This window comes from Oncorhynchus kisutch, linkage group LG17, assembly GCF_002021735.2.
Source record: "Oncorhynchus kisutch isolate 150728-3 linkage group LG17, Okis_V2, whole genome shotgun sequence".
NCBI classification, from domain to species: Eukaryota; Metazoa; Chordata; class Actinopteri; order Salmoniformes; family Salmonidae; genus Oncorhynchus; species Oncorhynchus kisutch.
This window is the reverse complement of record NC_034190.2, coordinates 16,982,562-16,992,498: the sequence shown is the minus strand read 5'-3', so window position 1 is coordinate 16,992,498 and position 9,937 is coordinate 16,982,562. Positions and strand designations below refer to the sequence as shown.

The window sequence follows — 9,937 nt, the reverse complement described above, 5'->3', positions numbered from 1 at the left end:
CATGCACAAGTAGATGTCCTAACCGACTTGCCAAAACTGTTGTTTGTTAACAAGAAATTTGTGGAGTGGTTAAAAATACAAGTTTTAATGACTCCAACCTAAGTGTATGTAAACTTCCGACTTCAACTGTACATAAAAAAATCTGCATTAGAAAGGATTACCTACACATATTGAGCACATATTGAGCGTGTATGGCGTTGTGTGGGCGAGCGGTTTGCTGATGTCAATGTTGTGAACAGAGTTCCCCATTGTGGTGGTGGGGTTATGGTATGGGCAGGCATAAGCTACGGACAACGAACACAATTGCATTTTATCGATGGCAATTTGAACGTACAGAGATAACGTGACGAGATCCTGAGTCCCATTGTCGTGCCATTAATCCCCAAACGCACTGTCCCTTGTCACAAGCATTTGTACACAATACGTCTAAGAGCTGAAAATGGCCTGCATATTCAGACATGTCACCCATTGAGCATGTTCTGGATCGACAGCGTGTTCCAGTTTCCAACAATATCCAGCAACTTCAGCTTCTCTCCTATCACAGCCATTATACTCTAACTGTTTTAAAGTCACCATTGGCCTCATGCTGAAATCCCTGAGTTGGTTTCCTTCCTCTCTGTCAACAGTCAGGAAGGACACATGTATCTTTGTAGTGACTAAGTGTATTAATACACCATCCAAAGTGTAATGAAAAACATCAGCATGCTCAAAGGGATATTCAATGTCTGCTCTTATTTTATTACCCATCTACCAATATGTTCCCTTTTTTGCAAGGAATTGGTGGTTGAAACAGTTTGAAATTCACAGCTTGACTGAGGGACCTTACAGATAATTGTGAGGGGTACAGAGATGATGTCCATGCAGCTTACTATGACTTGTTTCTGAACTTATTTAGGCTTGCCATATTGCTTATTGACTAAAGATATTTCAATGTTGTTTTTAAGTCATTTGTAAACATTTCAAAAACCATAATTCCCCTTTTTAATTATGGGGTTTATGTGTATGCCAGTGAAAATAAAGCTACATTTGATCAATTTAAATTCATGCTGTAACAACAAAATGTGGAAAAAGTTAAGAGATGTGAATACTTTCTAAAAACAACTGTATGGAGGAAACAGGCAAGCATTTTTTAAAAACAGCCTGCTTGAGATTCAAGCTTGAGGTGGGGGTTTTCTTTATAATGTATGCTTTTGGCCACCAACCCCAGTAAAGGACAAGTCAACAACATTATTTGGCTACGAGTTGACAGATTATGAACTTTTAAGTGAGATTTTCACTGGACAGTTACTTATTTAGAGCTCAGAGTTAGAATGACTAGTCTATAGGCCTACATTAGTCAAGGAAACACCAATCAGAAGGATATTCCAATTTAGCAGCATTTCAGTGGGTGTTCTGTCAAGAGAAATGAGTCATTAGGCCAGTGTTTCCCAAACTCGGTCCTGGGGAGGGGTGCACGTTTAGGTTTTTGCCCTAGCACCACACAGCCGATTAAAATAATCAACGCTTGATGATTACTTTATTTGAATCAGCTGGCAAAACCCCAAAACTTGCACCCAGTTGGGTCCCAAGGATCGAGTTTGGGAATAGCTGCATAAAAGGCTCTGCATGGTCAATCGGACTTCTGCAGTGACCGTACAGCATTTACTGCGATACGGCCTCTACACAACTGTTATGAAGGAGGTTGTCAAGGTAGTAAGTATGTGTTTATACTGGACCTCCCGCACACACCTACCGTCAACCAATCAGGTCAATGCGGAGCTACATGAAGCACTCAGCATTGTTACAAAATTTGAGAGGCGCACTGCGATGCAGTACAGAACTCAATTTGGCCTCTGTGTGCCTCCGGTGGCTTCGCAATTGCATCACACCCTCCATACGGAGCCTCCGACCACATACAGATCAAGCATCAATTTGCTTTTAGGTTACGTGGGATATTTCCGCACTAGACATGTCTCAATGAAAAGTCCAAGAAGTGACTAAGGTGTTACTGATAATTTCAGACCTACGCTGCATTCATACGCCAGTCTGAACTAGGAAACGCGGAAATTTGACTTGCTGATTAGTTGAACGCCACACATGTATAACTACAAGGTGGAAATGTTCGACTTCCGACTAGCATGTGAACAAGGCACTGACGAACCAAAATCAACCAATGTGTCATCTGAGAAGGCGAATTAATGTGTAGCGTTAATGTGCTATTCGGAACAAGGGAACTATATCCAGTTAGCCAGTCTGAAATGTCAGTTCATAGTTCCGACTAGGTCATTAACACCGCAACTGACAGCGAAGGTAATCTTTTACCGCGACCACTGCTCGTCTTTCACATCTCTCTCAAAGTCTACCTCGGAACCACAAGGAGCGACTCAGCGCAGCAGGAATGTTCATTCATACCATTGAGAATATTCCAATAGGGGCAGCGCGCACCGTGTGGTCCAAATTGCTTGTTGGAATTTGCATTTTACAAATTCAGGCTATCCCCATTTGTCTTTAGGCTTTCTACAAATAACTTTAGCTTGTATTGGCATGTCATATGACATGCCAATATAAACTCAAATTAAGCAAATTAGTCAATTAAATGTAGCCTAGACTAATCAATTCAAATGTAGTAGGCCTATGTCTAAAAATTGTTAAATTAATTCTGATGAGGGTGACAACTTGATCCATTGCGAAGAGAATGTTCAGATAAACGTTAAATGTTTGGAAATATTCCTTGCAAATAGAACAGATTAATCATTACAGAAATTGAGCTCCGTCCTTTGGACTTGTTTGAAAGATGATCCAAGCAGTTAACATAGTCCCACCCACTATGATATGTTGTAAATTAATTAATGCCGCGACCAAAAGCAAGAGACGAGGCGAGAACTGTGTCGCTGCAATTCAGAAAGTAAACATTTGGATATGCCTAAATAGGAAATTGAATACAACAATCGCTTACACGTTTGAGATGAAAACTGCAGTGAATTAAATCCAGCACAAATTGAAGGAAGTATTACTCCATGGCTTGCTGTGTGAATGAATGCTGAGGCTGGGATGCCTTTTGGTCCAATGACTCGCGAGTAAAAGAGGAAATGGCACTCAACCGGCAGTGACGTGGTAAAAAACGTAGACATTTCCAGGTGGTACGGCCAAATATTGAAATAATTTAAGAACTGGAGACTGCGTGCAACATATCAGACCGTTGTTTTCAAGGTAACCTGTTCTCGTAAAGTCTTCGCATAAATCTATATTGATCAGCATTCCGTTGTTGCAGTGGCGCAGTGAGGAAGACTATGCAGAGGGCTCCTGTACATTTGTAAATATTTTGTTGTTTTAAGTATGTTGATTGCATTTTTAAGCAATTATTTGTTTTTGTGACTTCTTGAATTTTCTTAATATTGGGTGGTTTTGTCCAATGGAGTTGCTGGACTAATGGCACGACAGTTTGTTTTCTGCTTGGCTAGGTGGTTAGGTAGCTGGTTATTCAATCATTTGAATGACGCATCAATACAGCATAAGCTTCTTTTTTATTGCTGGTTGCATCAACGATGTGGACTTGTGCATGTGACATTAAACATTTTAAACTTGAGAGGGCCCACCTCATAGGGAACTGTTTCCTGACTACTGCCTATGTGTGGTGATCTTTCTGGCGCTTATAGCTGCCAAGCATCACCCAGATGGGTGCTACACTTCAGTAGTGGACTATCCAGCCTACCTACAGAGGAGGAGGAGGAGGAGACAACAGACGGGGTGCCTGATGAAGATCTCTGGGCTTGTCTAAGTAACAGACTGACACTGCTCCCTCTCTGTGCCATCGAAGCTCCCTCCTCGTAAGCTACTGCCCAGCCTTTCTGAACAACACCTTATCTGAATCTGTGGAAGACCATCGCCCAAGACCTGACAGATCTCCACATTTCTTTTGTTTGTTTTTACAGGGTCTTTGAGATTCTCTTTAATGAAAAGCGCAAAATAAAATACATGTATTACTATTAGCGCACAGGGAGCAGCGCAACCAGCGGCGACGTCATCCAAAAACATGACATTGTTTGGATGAATATAAAATGTTAATATCTTCGTTGTGAGTGATAAAAAATTGTTTTTGTCCTCAGCCTCAATTATTTGAATAATTGAATGGGTGTTTTGTGCACTAAGTCATGATTAAAGTGTGTTATTAGGACTTTTAAAATCTGACTTCTCTAGGACTCGCGTCTAAGGCATTGCATCTGTGCTAGAGGCGTCACTACAGACACCCTGGTTTGAATCCAGGCTGTATCGCAACCAGCTGTGATTGGGAGTCCCATATGGTGGTGCACAATTGTCCCAAGTGTTGTCCGGGTTGGGCCGGTGTAGGCCGCCATTGTAAATATGAATTTGTTCTTAACTGACTTGCCTAGTTAAATAAATAATAAATAATGTGGCCATCTTACAGTATGGAAATTGTCTTTCTGGGTGGGGTGTCAGTTAAACTGCAGTACTGAAGCAAAACTGTAGGAGCCGTACAAACCGTGCTGCTAGACCGGAACCCTGGCCCCTTGGGGCCAGCCCGGCAAGGAAGTTTAGCTATTCATAATTCAAAATACACCTTTCCATTAGGGCTACATTTGATTACAGTACAAATGTGATAAAGTGTGTTCGAATGAGACGCTAAGAACCGCATGCTCTCCTCTCACCTGTGTTAACACTTCCTGGTTAACACTTCCCGGTTTGTGTAACGTAACCTGTGGCCTATAACCCATTGTGAAAGTGCCCCTACAGGGATTGTCAGAGAGGAAGAGGCGACACGAGAGGGTCCACTCCCGTCAAAATCTGTCCACATGGGAATACATCTCATCATTATGCACAGTATCTCTGGGATTGTCCATCGGTCATGAAGTCATAAATCAAATCAAATTTTATTGGTCATACACGTGATTAGCAGATGTTATTGCGGGTGTAGCGAAATGCTTGCGCTTTAGCTCCGACAGTGCAGTAATATCTAACAAGTTACACAACATATATCCAATAGACACAAATCTAAGTAGGAATGAATTAAGACTATATACATATGGATGAGCGGAACGGACTAAGATACAGTAGAATAGTATAGAATACAGTATATACATATGAGATGAGTAATGCCAGATATGTTAACATTATTAAAGTGACTAGTGTTCCATTCCTTAAAGGGGCCAGTGATTTCTAGACTATGCCTATAGGCAGCGGCCCTCTAATGTGTTAGTGATGACTGTTTAACAGTCTGATGGCCTTGAGATAGAAGCTGTTTTTCAGTCTCGGTCCCAGCTTTGATGCACCTGTTCTGACCTCGCCTTCTGGATGATAGCGGGGTGAACAGGCAGTGGCTCGGGGTGGTTGAGGTCCTTGATGATCTTTTTGGCCTTCCTGTGACATTGGGTGCTTTAGGTGTCCTGGAGGGCAGGTAGTTTGCCCCCGGTAATGCGCTTGGGCAGACCGCACCACCCTCTGGAGAGCCTTTGCCGTACCAGGCGGTGATACAGCCTGACAGGATGCTTTCAATTGTGCATCTGTAAAAGTTTTAGGTGACAAGCCAAATTTCTTTAGCCACCTGAGGTTGAAGAGGCTCTTTTGCGCCTTCTTTACCACACTTTCTGTGTGGGTGGTCCATTTCAGTTTGTTGTGTACACCAAGGAACTTGAAGCTTTCTACCTTCTCCACTGTGGTCCCGTCGATGGGGGTACACCCTCTGCTGTTTCCTGAAGTCCATGATCATCTCCTTTGTTTTGTTGACATTGAGTGAGAGGTTGTTTTCCATGCACCACACTCTGAGTCCTCACCTCCTCCCTGTAGGCTGTCTCGTCATCGTTGGTAATCAAGCCTACTACTGTTTGTCGTCTTCAAACTTGATGATTGAGTTGGAGGCGTGCTTGGCCACACAGTCATGGGTGAACAAGGAGTACAGGACCCTAAGGACGCACCCTTGTGGGGCCCCAGTGTTGAGGATCAGCGGAGTGGAGGTGATGTTTCCTACCTTCACCAGCTGGGGGCGTCCCGTCAAGAAGTCCAGGACCCAGTTGCACAGGGAGGGTTCAAACCCAGGGCCTCGAGCTTAATGATGAGCTTGGAGGTTACTATGGTGTTGAATGCTGAGCTATAGTCAAGTAACAGAATTCTTACATAGGTTTTCCTCTTATCCAGGTGGGATAGGGCAGAGTGATGGCGATTATACCCTCAAAGTTTTTGTGTAAGAGAGAAGTGAGAACCTGTACTACTTGTATAAGACGGTGCCACATGTTGAGAAGTGGGCACACATACTTTATACTCTTGACAAGCAGTTTCTTTGGGACTTTCTCTTTTGGGAAATAACCCACACTGTTCAATTAGGGTTTTTCCCAAGCACACATATTTCCCTACAGTGATTTAGTTTGCTTTACTGAGCCTCAATTCTAGATTTGTTTACTCAACGAAACAAATGTCTTCCTTTGCATGACATGAATGACACCTCCTGCCCTAGCCTATTGCTATGACAACACAGACAGGGAAAACAAAAAGCAGAAAAAACATTGTCTGAAGGCTCGCCGCTGTTGGGTGGGGCCGCTGCCCTAGCCTACCGTTGGCTTGGTCTAGTGGTGGATTTGAGCTCCCTGTGTTCATAGCTATTATTGTGTGTGTTTGTGCAAGCGCAAATCAGAGATCACTCTCCAGACTCACCGTGGTTAATCTCCACATAACATACCTGACCAGAATGATTGTCCCAATGGTAAAGACACAGCCTGACCACCGGCTAATGCAGAGTAGACACACCCTCTGCTACACACAGGCACACACATAATGAACTAAGTTACGAATGGCATCTACTTATGTACTACTTGTTCTTTCTGATGTGTTTTGGTGATGAAGAAGACACACAATGTTATCACCAACAAAACAAACAGCAGTAAAAGTACAGTAACTGCAGTCGACTGTGGCATTTTGGACGCAGTAATTGCAGAATAACTGCAGGGTACTGCAGTTTTACTGCAGTTATATTACAGTGGAGTGCAGTTATAATGCACTCTGACTGCAATCTTTTTCCAAAAGGGCCCCTATCCCCTCTCATCCACCATCTCCTTCAACCAACCTCCTTAGTCTTTCGTCAGAGCGATGACATGGCATTGTTATCTATGCACATACGTTACTATTGCTACAAAAATATCTGCATAATCCGATAGATAGGCTATTGAAATGGATCCAATGGTGGCTTCCTTCCTGGACTGTGCCAATAACCAATCAACAGCCACCACATGTGTCACCTATCCTGTGTTCTTTGTTAAGATGCACCCCTTCACCCTAAACTACTGTGACTGATCAGACACACTCATCTACAATAAAACAGCCCAAGATCACACAGGTGTCCTGTACACTGAGTGTATAACACATTAAGATCATCTTCCTAATATTGAGTTGCACCCTCCCCTTTTGCCTTCAGAACAGCCTCAATTCATCAGAGCATGGACTCTACAAGGTGTCAAGCGTTCCACAGAGATGCTGCCACTTGTTGACTCCAATGCTTCCCACAGTTGTGTCAAGTTTGCTGGATGTCCTTTGGGTGGTGGACCATTTTTGATACACATGAGAAACTGTTGAGCGTGAAAAATCCAGCAGCGTTTGCAGTTCTTGACACTCAAACCGGTGCGCCTGGCACCTACTACCATACCCTGTTCAAAGGCACTTAAATATTTTGTCTTGCCCATTCACCCTCTGAATGGCTCACATACACAGTCCTTGTCTCAAGGCTTAAAAAACCTTCTGTAACCTGTGTCTTCCCCTTAATCTACACTGATTGAAGTGGATTTAACAAGTGACATCAATAAGGGATCATAGCTTTCACTTGGTCAGTTATGTCATGGTAAGAGCAGGTGTTCTTAATGTTTTGTACACTGTATATTGAGGAAAGGGTGTCATCTACAGGTTCATTGCAGTCACTGCAGTCTAGATTCCAATTCTATGCCACTTCCCCATGGTGTTTCTCACAGTCAGTGGAGGGTGCTGTTGTACCAGGCCAGTCCTAGAATGTGTATTAGGCTTGCTTGTCAGGCTTGTAGCAGTGAAAGCAGAGATCATTCACAGCTGCCCTTCAGATGTTATGGTCCCTAACTAACCTACATAGTAGCTTGCTTCAGTGTTCAAAACACAATGACATCAAGGCTAAATACTCCTCTCTCTGTAATCAACCACAACTGGTCTATCCTGATCTGTTTCATCTTGCACTTAAGTAATGAGGGTGTGAGTGTGTCTAGGAGGCTGTCTTTTCTTCCAAGTATGTATGCGTGTGACTCAAACAACAATGGAATGGAGTCTAGAGTGTATGTCCCTTAGTGTAATTATGTGATGAACTCCATTACATGTGCAGATGTTATATCAAACAATGCAGTGAAAGGTTTCTAAAGCCCTCTCTCTCCTCTCTCTCTCCTCTCTCTCTCATTCTCCACCTCTCCCTCTCCCTTTATTTAACCGCTGCTCTCTCTCTCTCTCTCTCTCTCTCTCTCTCTCTCTCCTCTCTCTCTCTCTCTCTCTCTCTTCATTCTCCACCCTCTCCCTTTATTTAACCGCTGCTCTCTCTCTCTTCGTTTCTCCACCTCTTCCTTTATTTAACCGCTGCTCTCTCTCTCTCTTCATTCTCCACCCTCCCTCTCCCTTTATTTAACCGCTGCTCTCTCTCTCTCTCTTCATTCTCCACCTCTCCCTCTCCCTTTATTTAACCGCTGCTCTCTCCTCTCTCTCTCTCTCGCTGCATTCTCTTATCCCCTCATTTCTCTATCGCTCCGAACAGTTTCTCTGTACTGTATCGCTTTCTCCCTTTCAACTGAGAAATAGTGTGCTCCATAATGTGTTCCAGATGTCGACCTCCCTCTACCCTTCCCTACTTTGTGTTCTCAGAAGGCTGACTGAAGTCCTGATAGGTTGGCCACCCCCACATACCACGCCGCCCCATTCCCCTCCTCCTGTATATGCGAGGTGGTACCCAAATGTCAAGGGTGACTGGAGTTCCCCCAAAACAGTATTGAGAGACTAGTAAATGCCTATTCCATATGGGTGATTCTCATGAAACCAGTTTTAAAATGTATTTTGCAAACTGGGTTACAATACGATTCATTTAAAAAAATCAACAATCATTCTAATGACCACAATGTCTAGTTTTTGGGAAAGTGTCTTATTTTAAATACATTTTACATTTTCCCCTGAATTTTGTACATTTTCACCCCAAATTCTCATGACCAAAATGCATCAGGGTTAAAGTCTCAGGTCCTTTTATTTAAACAATTATTCTGAAAAACACAACTTACTTGAATAAAACTCTAAGTATGTTGCTGTAGTTTGTCCATAAATCATAACAATGGTATACTAGTTGAAGTTGACATTAAACTATAATATTCATTACCTACAAACACAGTGTCTGTGGACATGTCTCATTACCGTAACACTTTTTCAAGTTCCTGTAAAAAGTCAGATCAGTTTTCAATAAAGTTGTATCCACCCATGATGCATCATCCAGTGGAGTCATCCTTAGATGAGCACAAGTTAAGTTATTAGCTTTTATGGCTTCAGAATCAGGTTTGTATTCTCTAAAAAAAAACGTTACCCCCAAATCAAATTGTATTTCTCACATGCGTTGAATACAACAGGTGTAGTAGACCTTGCAGTGAAATGCTGAATACAACAGGTGTAGTAGACCTTGCAGTGAAATGCTGATACAACAGGTGTAGTAGACCTTGCAGTGAAATGCTGAATACAACAGGTGTAGTAGACCTTGCAGTGAAATGCTGAATACAACAGGTGTAGTAGACCTTGCAGTGAAATGCTGAATACAACAGGTGTAGTAGACCTTGCAGTGAAATGCTGAATACAACAGGTGTAGTAGACCTTGCAGTGAAATGCTGAATACAACAGGTGTAGTAGACCTTGCAGTGAAATGCTGAATACAACAGGTGTAGTAGACCTTGCAGTGAAATGCTGAATACAACAG

At 42.7% G+C, this 9,937-nt stretch overlaps 1 long non-coding RNA gene across 1 annotated transcript; it reads left to right on the top strand.

Moving 5' to 3' along the window:
- Positions 1-1,531: 1,531 nt before the first annotated feature.
- On the top strand, positions 1,532-4,078 carry LOC116354384 (uncharacterized). The gene is made up of 2 exons (XR_004203574.1): positions 1,532-1,692; positions 3,636-4,078. It is a non-coding gene; the product is annotated as an uncharacterized LOC116354384 (long non-coding RNA).
- Positions 4,079-9,937: the final 5,859 nt, after the last annotated feature.